Genomic DNA, 14,625 nt, shown 5'->3' on the forward strand with positions numbered 1-14,625 from the left:
TTCCATGCTCAGTTTAAGGTTTACAAGATTAGTTGATTGATTGCTCCTCTTATCACTTACTTTAAGTAGGGTGAAGTTGAGTAAGTCATATCTTTTGCTTTATTTCTTTTAGGCATTTATATAATCCTTATAGAAAACCTTTTTTCCCCTCTGATTCTCTGCTTGAAGTTGTCATGGTGTTACTTTTTCCTTCTAAGTCAGGGGTGGGGAACCTTCAGCCACAAGGCACATGTGACCCTCTAGGTCCTCAAGTATCCTTCACATCTATGAAGTTTAGATTGAAAGGGCTGTACTTGAGGACCTAGAGGGCAACACGCGGCCTCAAGGCCACAGGTTCCCAACCCCTGTTGTAGGTTTTTAAAGTATTAAGCATTCTTGGTCAGATCTCTGCCTCCTGGGGTTTGCCCCGGTCCCTCCCCTCCATCTTCAAGGTTCCGGAGAGAACTGGATCTTCAGGAGAGTAAGAGCAATTTATAGCCCTGCACCTGCACTGGTCACTGCTACTTCCAAGGCCCACACTAGGGGTTTTATAACACTCCTAATGCTTTTGGAGGTGAATGAGAAACTCTATTTTGTCTCAGGAAACAAAGTCTGACAGGCAAAATGTGTCTCTGGCTGGTCTCTGGTCATATAAGGAGGCTTTTGGCTTGTTTGTCTGCCCTAACAAAGCATTTTCTAGTAGCCTACCTTTCCTATTGCCTGAAGGCTTCTGGCTGACTTTTCCTGTGGTTCTGGTATGGAATAAGTCACTTACTATAATTCCTCATGGATTTATCGATCATTATTCTGCCCAGTGTTATTTTTAGGTTTTGCTGGAGTTGCTATGTGGGAGTTGGGCTGTCTGCCTCTGTTCAAGCATCATTCTTGGTCAGAAGTTCTTATGATATACATATTTTTAAAGCAAGTGATCCACAACAGAGATTCGTGGTTTCACAGAACTCCTTTTTCTGTTTTCCTTCGTATATGGGAGAAAAAAAATTGTTTTTTTTTTTACTAAATTAAGAATAGAAATATTTGGTTAAGCTCTAATCATTTTAACTCTATTGTTTATTGTTCATGCTGCTGTCACAAGTAGAAAACAATCACATGGCAAAATTTCCAAATCCTAGGACACATATGTAAGGTAGGGATGAAGAAATATAGTCTTTGGACCTATGACTGCACCAATTTGAACTGAAAGTCAGTTAAAGGAAATAACAGGAGTTATATTCAACAAGTCAGTAAATATCTAAGTATCTGCTACGTACAAGTCACAAAGCCTGCAATGGCCAATCTGCTCTCAATTTGAAGGGAGAACCCAGATTTAAAATATTTCCAAATCTACTGTCCTTAAAATAAAATATATAGAATTATAATTCACAAACTTACTATATTAGTCAAATACACACACATATACACATACATACAAATATACATACTTACATACATATAATACTGCTTCTAAAATTTCATTCCAAATTTTATGCAAAGTACAATTTTGAGGTTTAAGAACCTCTTCTTTTGTCAGTTTTCTTGTCTTCTGATGAAACAATTTTTACATAAGGAAGTGATAATACTAGAATGTGTAAACTGAAGCACAAAATGTAGTATGGTGTCTTATTAAACAGGGCACTGGACTATGAGTGAAGTGACCTGGGTTCTAGTCCTAATCATCTGTAAATCCTTGGACAAATAAGTTCAACACTCTGGGCCTCAATTTTTTCATCTGTATAATAAAGGGATTAGGCTAGTTGATCCCAAAGACCCGTTCCATTTTTAAAGTTCTATAATTATAATACTGATAAAGTCAACTTCCAAATAAAATCAGAACTTGTCACTCACTCCTAAGACAGCACCTAGTTCTAGACTCCCCATTGTCCCTTGCAAAAGTCTTATTCTAATCTGCAAATCTTGGAACACATTTGTAAAGGTTGGTTAATATTAGACAATGTAATCTTTGTACTTATAAACTTCACCATCCTGAATGGAAAGTCGCAGAGAAGAAATAACTGATGTTAATCCTCAACAAGTCAATAAAAATTTACTGTGCTTACCTACCATGTGCTAAATGGATAGACAAATCCTGTCTCCAACCAACTATAAATAACATTTCTTAATAAATCTCCTTTGAATGCAAGTCATTCCCCAATTGATAAATAGTCAAAGAATATGAACAGGCAGTTTTCAGATGAAGAAATTAAAACTATATGTTTTAATTATTTATGACTATAGAGTCACATGAAAAAATGCTCTAAATCACTATTGATTAGAGAAATGACCACCTCACACCTATCAGATTGGCTAATATGACAGAAAAGGAAAATGATAAATGTTGGAGAAGATGTGGGAAAACTGGAACACTAATGCGTTATTGGTGGAGTAGTGAACTGACCCAACCATTCTGTAGAGCAATTTGGAACTATGCCCAAAGGCTATAAAACTGTGCATACCCTTTGATCCAGCAATACCACTACTAGGTCTATATTCCAAAGAGAACATAAAAAAGGGAAGAAGACTCACATGTACAAAAATATTTATAACAGCGCTTTCTGTGGTAGCAAAGAATTGGAAATTGAGGGGATGCCCATAAATTGGGGGAACGGCTGAACAAGTTGTAGTATATGAATGTAATAGAATACTATTGTGATATAAGAAATAATGAGCAGGTGGATTTCAGAGAAACTTGGAAAGTCTTACATGAACTCATGCTGAGTGAAGTGAGCAGAACTAGGAGAACAATGTACACAGTAACAACATTGTGCTATGATCAACTGTGACAGACTTAGCTCTTCTCAGCAATACAATGATCCAAGACAGTTCTGAAAGACTCATGATGGAAAATGCTATCCACATGAAGAGAAAGAATTATGGAGTCTGAATGCAAGTCAAAGCACACTATTTTCACTTTTGTTGCTTTTTTTCTTTCTTATGGGTTTTCATTTTTGTTCTGATTCTTCTTTCACAACATGAATAATGTGGAAATGTGTTTAACATGATTGTACATGGATTACCTATATCAGATTGCTTGCTGCCTTGGGAAGAGAGGAAGGGAGAAAATTTTGGAACTCAAAATCTTACAAAAATAAATGTTGAAAAACTATCATTACATGTAATTGGGGGGGGAATGAAACATTATTAAGTGCAAAAAAAACCAAACAATTGCTACAAATCAGGCCTTGATTTGTTGTTCTGTTGATTGTTTAGACTTAAGAACATTTTAATAATGCAAATTAAACTTAATAGTGTGTGTATGTACAACAAAAAAATAAATCTCCTTTGAACACAATTTGTGTGGTATTTCCTTTTGAAATATCATCCTGAATAGGATATACAGAAGGTTACCACATAATCACTCATTTGGAGGGACATTTGCCATTAAACGAAGAAATTTCAATGAGTAGGAGAAACTGATCAAATCTCTTCATTTTCAAGTTTCTTGAACTCAAGAAGTTCTCACTCCAACTGCTACCAAGAGACCCTAATTTAAATGGTACCCAACTCATTCTGACATTTATCGTAACTTATTTATATATAAATAAAAACCACATTAAATACATATGCAAATCTCTGCACTAATATTAATAATAGCTAACATTTATATATTGCCTACTAGGTGTCAGGTGCTGGGGCTAAGCACTTTACAAATTTTATCTTATTTGATCCTCACAACAACCCTGGGAGATATTTTATATAGTTTAAGAAACTGAAGCAAACAGAAGTTAAGTGATGCCCAAGGTCACACTGCTAGTAAGTGTCTACCTAGCTGCTAAGCACTGGAGATATAAATTTAAAAGGAAGGCATTCTAATGGGAAAGACAACATATACAGATGATTTTCACTGCAAGACAAATGGAAGGTCTCAGGTCTTTGGGGTCCAGTGGCAGAGTAGATGATAATACACATTCTTTGATGTCATTTACACTGACAAAAATCCTATCAGTTTCTGAGATTGAACTGTGAGATTGACAGTGTCAAGAACTTTGGCTAAAAGACCTTTCTTTTCCAGGCAAGGGATGGCAGCACCCAAAGAAGCAGTTTCCAGGCCACATCTCCAAAAAGAATGATGGCTACCAGTGCTGGGCTGAGAGTAGAATTAGTGCAGGGGAGTGGGTGCTGCCATTGCCAGGGCTCTTGAGTTTACCTGCCTTTTAGTGGCAGTTGATTGGCAGGTGGTATTGGCAGAACCCTTCTCCACAGTTAGATCTCCACAGTGATCTCCCTCTACCACAGTCACTCAGTAACCTCTCCAGCTCTGAGCTTCATTCAATCCATATTTATTACCCAATCAAGTTTCTAATGGCTGTTATCTACCAACTTCCAGGACATTTCTCTTCCTTCCTCCATATGTACAGCACATGGCTCAGTCTTTCTCTCCTATGCAATTCTTGCCCCATACTAGGGGATTTCAACACATGTATTGATACTCCTTCAAACACCTTAAACTCTCAATTCCTCCATTTACTCATTTCCCATGACCTATTTATTCCTCCACCCCACCTAAGCTATACACAAAGATGGTCATACCCTTAATCTTATCATCACCTACAGGTGTTTATTATCTGTGGTCATGAACTCTGGAATGCCTTTATCTCATCATAAACTGTTGTCATTCCATCTCTCACTCTATACTGCATCCCTTTACCCTATTCTTCATCCTCAGTGTGACCTCCAATTCCTCAATCCCTCAGTTCTTTCCTAGACTGATACCCCTTCACTGTTTATACTTTTCTCCCTTCCCCATCTTGATCCTTTAGTGAACTAGTTCAACTCTAAACTGTACTCTTCTCTAAGTCTCTTAGCACCCTTATCTTATCAAAGACCTTCCCCTGCCAAGACTAAGCCTTGGATTACTCCCACCTTCTACTTTCTCAAGGTTCTGTGCATGGCCTTGTTTTCTTCTCCCTCTTCTACACTATTTTACTTGGTGATCTTATCAGTTCCTATAATTCAATTATCATTATCTCTATGCAGATGATTCTCAGATCTACTTGTCCAGCCCTAATCTCTCTTCTGACTTCTAGTCTCACTTTTTTTTTTTTTAGTGAGGCAATTGGGGTTAAGTGACTTGCCCAGAGTCACACAGCTAGTGAGTGTTATGCGTCTAAGGTTGGTTTTGACCTCATGTACTCCTGACTTCAGAGCCAATGCTCTATCCACTGCTCCACCTAGCTGCCCCAGTCTCACATTTCTAACTGCCTATTGGACATCTCAAACTCAATGTCTTATAGATACCTTAAACTCTACATGTACAAAATTGAATTAATTCTCTCCTCCAAACTTTCTCCTCTTCCTAACTTTTTTATTATTGTACCACCATCCTAGGTATCAACTTCAATTCGTCTCTCTCTCTCTCTCTTTCTCTCTCTCTCTCTCTCCTTCCCTCTCTCTCTCTCTCCTCACCCCTTATCCAATCTGTTGCCAAGAAGAGGCAATTCTACCCTCACAACACCTTTTCAATATACCCCCTTCTCTCTGACACTGCCACCACCCTGGTGCAGACCCTTATCACCTTATATCTGGACTATTACGTTACCCTTCTGGTTGATCTCCCTCACTAGTCTCTACCCATTCCAGTCCAGCCTCTACTCAATTGACAAATCAGTATTCCTAAAGTGCAGGTCTGACCATGTCAATCCCTACCCCTTACTTCCCATTCAATAAACTCCAATAGCTCCCTATTACCTTCAGAATCAAACATAAAATCCTATTTGGTATTTATAACCTCTCATAATCAGGCCCCTTCCTACCTAACCAATCTTCTTAAACCTTATTCCCCTCTAAATACTCTGGGATCCTGTGATATTGGAGTCCATGCAATACTCAGACAAGACATTCCATCTCTGAACCCCATATATTTTCACTGACTTTACCCACTCCTGGAACTCTCTCCCTCTTCATTTCCCCATCCTGGTTTCCCTGGCTTTAACTTTAGTGCCTTCCCTCTGAGATTATCTCCAGTTTATTCTGTATATATCTTGTTGGTACATAGTTGTTTGCATGTTGTCTCCCTCAAGAGACTGTGAGCTATTTGAGAATAAGGAATAATTTTTTTAACTTTATTTTTTTAAAGCATTTTTTTTCTTGGTGAGGCAATCGGGGTTAAATGATTTGCCCAGGGTCACACAGCTAGTAAATGTCAAGTATCTGAGGCCATATTTGAACTCAGGTCCTCCTGACTCCAAGGCTGGAGCTCTATCCATTGTACCACCTAGCTGCCCCTTAACTTTCTTTTTATCCTCAGTGCTTAGCACATTCTTTGGCACATAGTCCCTCTTTCCCTGCTCACAGACCTCATTGAGGGTAGCAATCAAGTGAAGTTAACAAACATTTATTAACCACCTACTATGCCCAGGTCACAACTGGACTTCCCTATAGGAAGGTGTTAAAAGCTACCAGGGATCTTATGCCTGCTGAACCAGCTACAGCCTGGTTAACTGCACTGCTTGCATTGAGTGACAAGTTTGAAAAATGGGACCTATGAAGAAAGGTGAGAAGTAACGAGACAACTTAACCTAGAAAAGGCTTAGAGGTGGCTCTAAAATGATCCTTAAGGGTATTAAGTGCTCTTATGCTGGGACTTGAACAACTGTTCTCCTGGCACCAAAAGAGGAAATGGTCTAAACTTCAATGTAACAGATCTGGGTTAGGTATAATAAAGAACTTCTAGACAGAGAGTCAAGATAAATATAGTAAACTATTATGGGGGAAAACCACAGACTGTCCTTCCTTGATCTGTTGCAGGTTGATAAAAAAAAACCTATATCTTTACACACTCAAAAGGGTTGGCTTTAATCCTTTTTGAAGCCTGGAAGGATGGATTCTTAAACTGAACTTAACTATCTTTCCTCCCTGTGATTTCAATATGCCTATCCATGGCAACAGCATTCATTTCAACCAGTCTTCCCACATTTTAAACCTTGGAATCATACCTGACTCTTCCATTTTTCTTAGCTCACATATCCCAACAGTTACCAAGGTCCTTCTCTATTTCCTTTACTGTATCTATGTCATACTCAATAATTGTGTTTAGTCCCCAAGGCTCAGTCCTGGACCTGTTTCTCTTTTCTCTCTTTATTAGAAGTTCTTAATGTGGTATCTGTGAATTTAAATACACACACACACACACACACACACAAATATATATTTATGTGTGTGTGTTTATATTTTATAATCACATTACAATATAATTTATTTCCTTTGTAATCTTATGTATTTTATTTTATACATTTAAAAACATTTTCTGAAAAGGGGTAAAGGGGCCCATGACACAAAAAACATTAAGAACCTCCCTTGGTGATCTTTAGTTCCCACAGGTTCAATTACCATCTCTGTGCAAATGAATCCAAGCTCTATATAGCCAGCACCAATCTATCCCCAGAGCTTTGGTCCCTCATTATCAAATGCCTGTCGGACATTTCTAACTGTATGTCCATAGGTATCTCAAACTCAATGAAAGAACTCTTTATCTTTCCCTCAAAACCCACCCCTCTTCCCAATTTCCTCTAAGAGCATCGTCAATGACAGCAATGCTGTGCTAATAAATGTTTAACAACCAGTTCTCTGGGGGGGGGGGGGAATGTATGCAGAACACACTTTTAAGTTTAATCTGCATTATTAAGATTTTCTCCATCACTTTCTTAAGTCTACACAATCTACAAAACCGTAAATCAAGCCCTGATTTGTAGTCTTTGCTGATAAATGCTCTCTCTCACTGAATTCTTAACAATCAGCTCTTTGTAAGCTGATGTGAGCTGGCTCCAGCACACCACTGGTGTCATCCTTCTAGTCACCTAGGTTAATAGGCTTAGTACCATCTTCTACTCCTTATCCTCACTCACACCACATACCCAGTTTCTTCACCTTGTCATTTCCTTCTTTACAACATATCTCATAAACCTATCCTCTCAACTCACACAGTCACCATCCTAAAATAAATTAATTTAGTTCCTTGCCTCATCTCTCTCTACTTCAATCAATCTTCCATTCAGTTGCCAAAGTGATTTTCTTGAAACATAGGTACACCCATGTCAACCCATTACTCTATAAACTCTTGTGGTTCCCTTTTAATCCCAAGGTCAGATATAAAGTGCTCTATAAGGCATTTAAAGCTCTTCATAACCTGGTTTCTTTCTACTTTTCCATTCTTCTACCATACTCCCCTCCACAAACTCTATTATCTGACTATACTGGTCTATGTTCCCTTCCTCACATTCTATCTCTCACCTTTGTGTCTTTTCGATGACTGTCCCCCAGGCCTGGAATGCTCTAAATCCATCTCTGAATCCCTGGCTTCCTTTAAGTCTTAGTTGAAGAGCCACCTTCTGCAAGAGACCTGCCTGCTTGCTGCTAGTGCCTTCCCCTCTAAGGTTACCTAGTATTTACCATGGATATACTTATATATTTATATGTTTTCTCCAGCATTAGATGGAAATAAGCTCCTGGAGGGCAAGTACTGTTCTCCCTTTTTTCTTTATATCCCCAGTACTTAGGACAATGACTGGCACATGGTAAGCACTTAAATGCTTAGTGGATGAGATCTGACAATTTCATATATGCAATGAGCCTTGTCCTCTCTTCTTTATTATCAGTGCTACTACTCTAATATGGGTCCTTATTACCACCTGAATACACACATGAAAAAGCCTTCTGAAAAAAGGTAGTAAAATGCAGCATAGGCAATGTCCAGTAAGGGGGAAAGAAAATAGGCCAGTTCAGCTGGAATGTACAATGCATAAGAAATAATGTACAGGGGCAGCTAGGTGGCACAGTGGATAGAGCACCAGCCCTGGAGTCAGGAGGATCTGAGTTCAAATCTGGCCTCAGACACATAACACTAACTAGCTGAGTGACCCTGGCAAGTCACTTAACCCCATTGCCTAACAAAAAAAGAAGTAATGTGTACTCAGCATAAAAGGTAGATAAGTTGGAGCCAAATAAAGGAATTTGTATTTTACTTTAGAGGTTATAGGAAACTACAGAAGTTTCTTGAGCGGGGAAGTGATGTGGTTAGACCTTTGTTTTAGGAATATCACGGCTCTGTTGCTTACGACCTGTATAACTTTGGGCAGTCACAACCTCTGAGAGCTTCCCTTTTCTTGGCTCTGAAATCTCTTCCAGCTATGTCTTTTATCCTATGAAGATGGAAAAGAGAAAATCTGGGGGCAGAAAGATTCCATAGGAAACTATTGTAGAAGTTAGATTAGAAATAATAAGAGCATAGCCAAGTTAGTGTGGCTGTGATGGAACTGGAGAGAAAGGGATGATAAAAGAGATGTTAAAGATATAAAATCACCAAGATTTGGAAACTGATTGGATATAAGATATATAATGTGGTACAGGTAGACTCAATCAAATGGTGGGGTAGGAGGTTAGATTACAAGAGGTTCAGAAGTCAGTGGGAGGTGGGAAGTAGAGGTATAGTATAAATAGCTTTATCTAGGAGTTAGGCTGTGAAAAGGGCAGATAGGATAATAAGGATCATCGAGTAAAGAAAGGAGATTTGTTTCTGTTTTTTTCAAGAAAGAAGAGCTCTGGGGATTTTGATAAGCAGCAGAGAAGTCAATGGATAAAGAGAGATTGAAAATTAGGAAGAAAGGATGATGAAAGGGACAAATTCCCAGATGACAGAAAGGAACAAATGGGATCAAGGGCACAAGTAAAGGCATTGATCATCATTGCCAATGAAAAGGGCCACTCTTCTTCCCAGATTGCAACAAAAGAGAGGATGAAGAATGACGTTGAGAGATCTGAAGGTGTAAAGTTAGGAAGACAATGAAGCAGGACACTTTATTTGGTAACACTTCACAAGATAGTAGGAGACCCTCTGTTTTCTAGAGGGTCTTGGATGATCTCAGCCCCAGCAAAATCCCAGAATTGTTTCTGTTCATGAAGCCCTGCCATGAATCAAACTTGTCAGATTGCTGCTGTTACCCCTCATTGTCAGGGCTATAGCTCACTGCACAGCCATTGGTAAAAGTTTTGAGATCTCCCCACACTAAAGTAGGCCCCTCTACTAGGGATAAAGCTCAGGCACATGTCCTTGCTTGCAAGCCCTTTCCCTCACTTTCAAATTAAATTTCTGTTTGATTCTTGACTCTATCGCCTCTAGCCTGCTTTGCTCAGCTCCGGCCACCCACAGGTTAGAGGCCGCTTCTGTCCCCCCAGTTGACACATTCTAACAAACTTATCATGTGATATTGTGTATTATACTCACCTGTCTGTGGTTTGTCCCTCTATTGAGGGATATTGTATAAGATTAAAGAGAGAAATATTTCATTTAAACCCCCATGCCCAGCACAGGTCTTTGCATATTGTAGCAGCTAATCAATGTTTATCAAATGGATGATTTTTCAAAATCCTTCTTAATGAGTGTGTAGAGAGCCAGGGAGGGAAAGATATATATGACATCATGATATTGAAGAACTTGCAAACAGTTTTTTAATAACCATTATTTGTGAAGGGCTTAATTTTATGTGTTAACTCACCCTAATCCTTAAAAATTCTGGGGAAAAAAAGAAAGATAATAAAAACAGGTTGTTCCTCTACTTCAAGAGTGATAATCCCCTGAGCTGATTTTATATTGCTGAAAGCCTCTTTATACTTGATGTCTTTGTCATGTTTATTCTTTATTCCCATTGTAATTCATATTCAATTCAATTCAACTCAACAAACATTCATATACCATTGTAGAGTTTTATACGCAAGTTTCTCAAAAGTTATGAAATAATATTATTAACTGCTGAAATCCCACATGGGATAGATATTATTATCTCCAATATAAAAGCACATAATGTTTAAATAAGTTGCACAAGGTCATGTAATGACTTTGTGAAAAAGCTAGAAATAGAATGATTCCTAACCTCAATCCTACGCATTCTCTGCTAAAACACATTTTTCATAAATAACTTATATGGCATTTGCAATTCTGTAGGAAATCAGTATTCACAGTTATATTACTCTCATCTTTTTTTTTTTTCCAGTTTCTATTTTCTAGCTTCCAAATAAAGAAGGAAAGAAATTTTCCTAAGATTCAGACTGGTTAATTTTTTCTTCAGATACCAATTACCAAAGGAATAAATGCCAATGTAACTAACATCTAACCCCAACCCTTCCATTGAATTTTTTTTTTTGAGAAAAGTCTATCAAACTCAATTGAAACTCTATTGTAACCACCTGACAAACTGGATCTCTTATCTGAAACCTCAATGATTTCTAGTCATTTTGAAGTTGCAAAATCCTCTCATTTTTCGGTTGGATTTTTGTGATCCCTTCTTCCTCATTCCCCAAAGCATCATGTTGTGTATCTTTGTTTCTCAGAGTGGATCTTAAATTAACATTGTTTTGAGAACTTCTCTAAAAATTTTGTGATATCCTTCCTCAGCATGACTGGAAATATTTAGTGTTGCAAGGATAGAGTTTAGCATTACTGAATGGTTCCTATGTGTAGACAAGGATATAGGGGGATGGGATGGAGGTGGGGGAATAACTTGGTACAGTGGAAAAAGCAGTGGAAATAAGGGAAAGGAGTGTCTGAATAGTTACAGAGATGGTGGGTTGATCCATAGGGAAGTCAATAATCATAATAGTGTTACTAGCACTCCATTCATTATCTAGATTCTTGTTAGTCTGTATTTAGCATTATTCATACCCTTGGAAAAGTCCTAATGAAAAACTCAAATTTGGAGTAAAACTTATTTTTTAAAAATTCCAAGCAAACCAATGACAAAGTTAGTCTTTATAGCATTTTAATCAAGTGGGCTCTCCATGCTTCTCAAAGTTAGCCAACACCTCCAGAAAGAATGTTATACTAATGGGTTTCAGGAAGCTACCGTCCACACATAAAGACGTAGGTGGAGGAATTATTTTTTCATTGTCTTTCACCGATATCAAATGGGATGGTTGAGCTGTCAATCAGTTCTATAACTAGTGTTTTAATTGATTATTATATTGTGCTGACTGGATTGATGCTGACTCAGTAACCAGACCCTAGAACAGAGGGGATCTTCCTCATCCTTTTCCTTTCTCTGATCTAATACAAATAACAATCTAAGAGAGTGTAAACTGGGTACTGGTGCTACAGAAATACTGACAAGAATAGTTACTACCAAATCCTTAGGTAGTACTTTTCTTGCTACCATAATTAACAAAGAAAGGGGGACTTTAAGCTGGGGCCAAGAATCCCCAAATGGGACAATGACATTTCAAATGTCCCAATGTGGTTATAATTCTAGATTCCACATCTTCTGAAAGTGGTTATAAGAGAAGAGGTATGTTTATAACAGCTATTTTTGTAAAGAGAAAGAACTAGAAACTAAGTCAGTTTCCATCAATTGGGGAATGGCTGAACAAATTATGGTACATGAATGTAACAGAATACTATTGTACTGCAAGAAATGACACAAGGAGCAATTTTAGGGAAGTTTTAACAACAGTGCATTAAGATGTCTATCTTCCCACAGAACCCCTCCCCCCAACACAATTAATGATTTTGTTGTATTTTGTCATTTTTGCCATCTCAAGGGTATGGGCTGAGTTCTTTTAATTTGTATTTTTCCTGTCAGTGATTTAAAACATTTTTTATGGTAGCTTGCATTTCCTCTTTTGAAAACTGCTATTTCATATTCCTTATAACCACCTAACCACTGGGGAACAGCTCTTGTGTTTCTATGTGTATGAAATGATACAGAATGAAATGAACAGAACCAGGAGAACAAATTACGCAATAACCACAACATTGTAAAAGACAAACAACTTTGAAAAACTCAACTCTCATCAATGCAGGACCAACCATGATTTCAGGAAATGAATGATGAGCTGTGCTACCCACCTCCCAACAGAGAGGTGAGAGATACAAACTGCAGAATGAGACATACATTTTTGGACATGGCTAATGTGGTAATTTGATTTGCTTGACTGTGTGTATTTTTACAATGGTAAAAATAAAATAAAAGTTACACACATACACACAAGAGAAGAGACATCTTTAGCTGACTCGATGGGAAGAGGAAAAGCAAAATAAACAAAGCCTTGGTAATGTTCATATGGTATTTATAAAGAAAATCAATGAACCAAAAGCACTACAACTAACAATTGTACATTATACCAGCTGGCCATATTCTCTGGGGAAAACATACTCCATGGCTTTTAATCCATTCTCAAAGAATGTCCAATTCTCCCTTTTTCTTTACCTTCATCTCTTTTCAAGTTAAAAAAAAACAACTGATATATTTATTGATATTCTTTTCTTTTTTTAACATCACCATCCCTTCCCAATGACGTGCCTTCTCTTCCCCCTCTACCCCAGTAGCCTCCCTTGTGATAAATAAGCACAGTCTAGTAAAACAAACCAACAGATTGACCCTGCGTGAAAATGCTTTACTCTGAATCTATCTTCTGTCACCTCCTTGTTGACAGGAAGGAGACCTGTTTCAAGTCCTCTGGTTAACAGCACTGATCAGAGTTCTATAGTCTTTCAATGGTGGTTTCCTTTATCTTATGGTCATGATGTAAGTTGTCCTGACTCAGTTCTTTTCCTCTGCAATAGCTCAAGTAAGTCTTCCCAAGTCTCTCTAAATCCTTCCTATTGGCCATTTCTTGTGGCATAATAAAGTCCATTGCAGTCATTTACCACATTTTGTTCAGCCATTCTGTCTCCCTTTTAGGCCTTCACTTTGAAAAAAAAGTCTGCTATAAATCTTTCTCTCATAGATTTCCCTGTGCCTCTGACCTTCTTGAGTATGTCTAGTAATGACATTGCTAGTTCAAAAGTTTTGTGCAATTCTAAATTATTTTCTCGAATAGTAAGGCCAAATGATAGTTTTACCAACAGTGCATTAAGCTGCGTTTCTTCCCACAGAGGCCCCACCCCCAACAATCAATGATTTTGTTGCATTTTGTCATCTTGGCCTTCTCAAGGGTATGGGGTGAGTTGTTTTAATTTGTATTTTTCTTATTAGTGACTTAAAACCTTGCTTTCTTGCTTCCTCTTTTGAAAACTGCTATTTCATATCCCTTATAACCACCTAACCACTGAGGAAGGGCTCTTGTGTTTACATATTTGCATCAATTCCCTGTAATCTCGGGTATCAAACCTTCACGATAAAACTCAGGAGTCAAATCGCACACCAAACTGTGCCACAGTTATTTATGCATCCTACAGATGTTGCACCTCTACCGTATTTCTTTTTCGATGCCCCATGTTAGTGCCAAGGTAATGAAAGTGGGTTCTCCAAGGCTTTATAAACCTTTGGAGCACAAACTCTGTCACAATCCGGCGCAAATCAAGAGGTGACAGATGGAAGAGCCAGCCTGGCTAAATTTTCAAAGATTCATTGCCATTGGGTTGGTCTTCGGGTGATGAATATATTTTGGCCACAGGAAATTCATTAAATCCTGCCAAGGCTATCAGATCTCTTGCAATCTGCTTGGTTAGGCTACAATTTAAAGTGGAATGAAACCATGGATACTTGAAATTCAACTCACACTTAACACAACCCCCTGAGTAAATATAGTAAGCTCAAAAGTTTGAAGAGCCTGAGACACGATGTATTTTTATCCAGTGAAAGAGTTCCAAAGAGTACTTTTAAGGATTTTAGTAGCAGCCTGGAGACAGAGCAGAGTTCTACAGAGGAATCCTATTTGAAAAGG

This window comes from Vombatus ursinus, unplaced genomic scaffold (assembly GCF_900497805.2).
Source record: "Vombatus ursinus unplaced genomic scaffold, bare-nosed wombat genome assembly UNPS02014791.1, whole genome shotgun sequence".
Taxonomy (NCBI): domain Eukaryota; kingdom Metazoa; phylum Chordata; class Mammalia; order Diprotodontia; family Vombatidae; genus Vombatus; species Vombatus ursinus.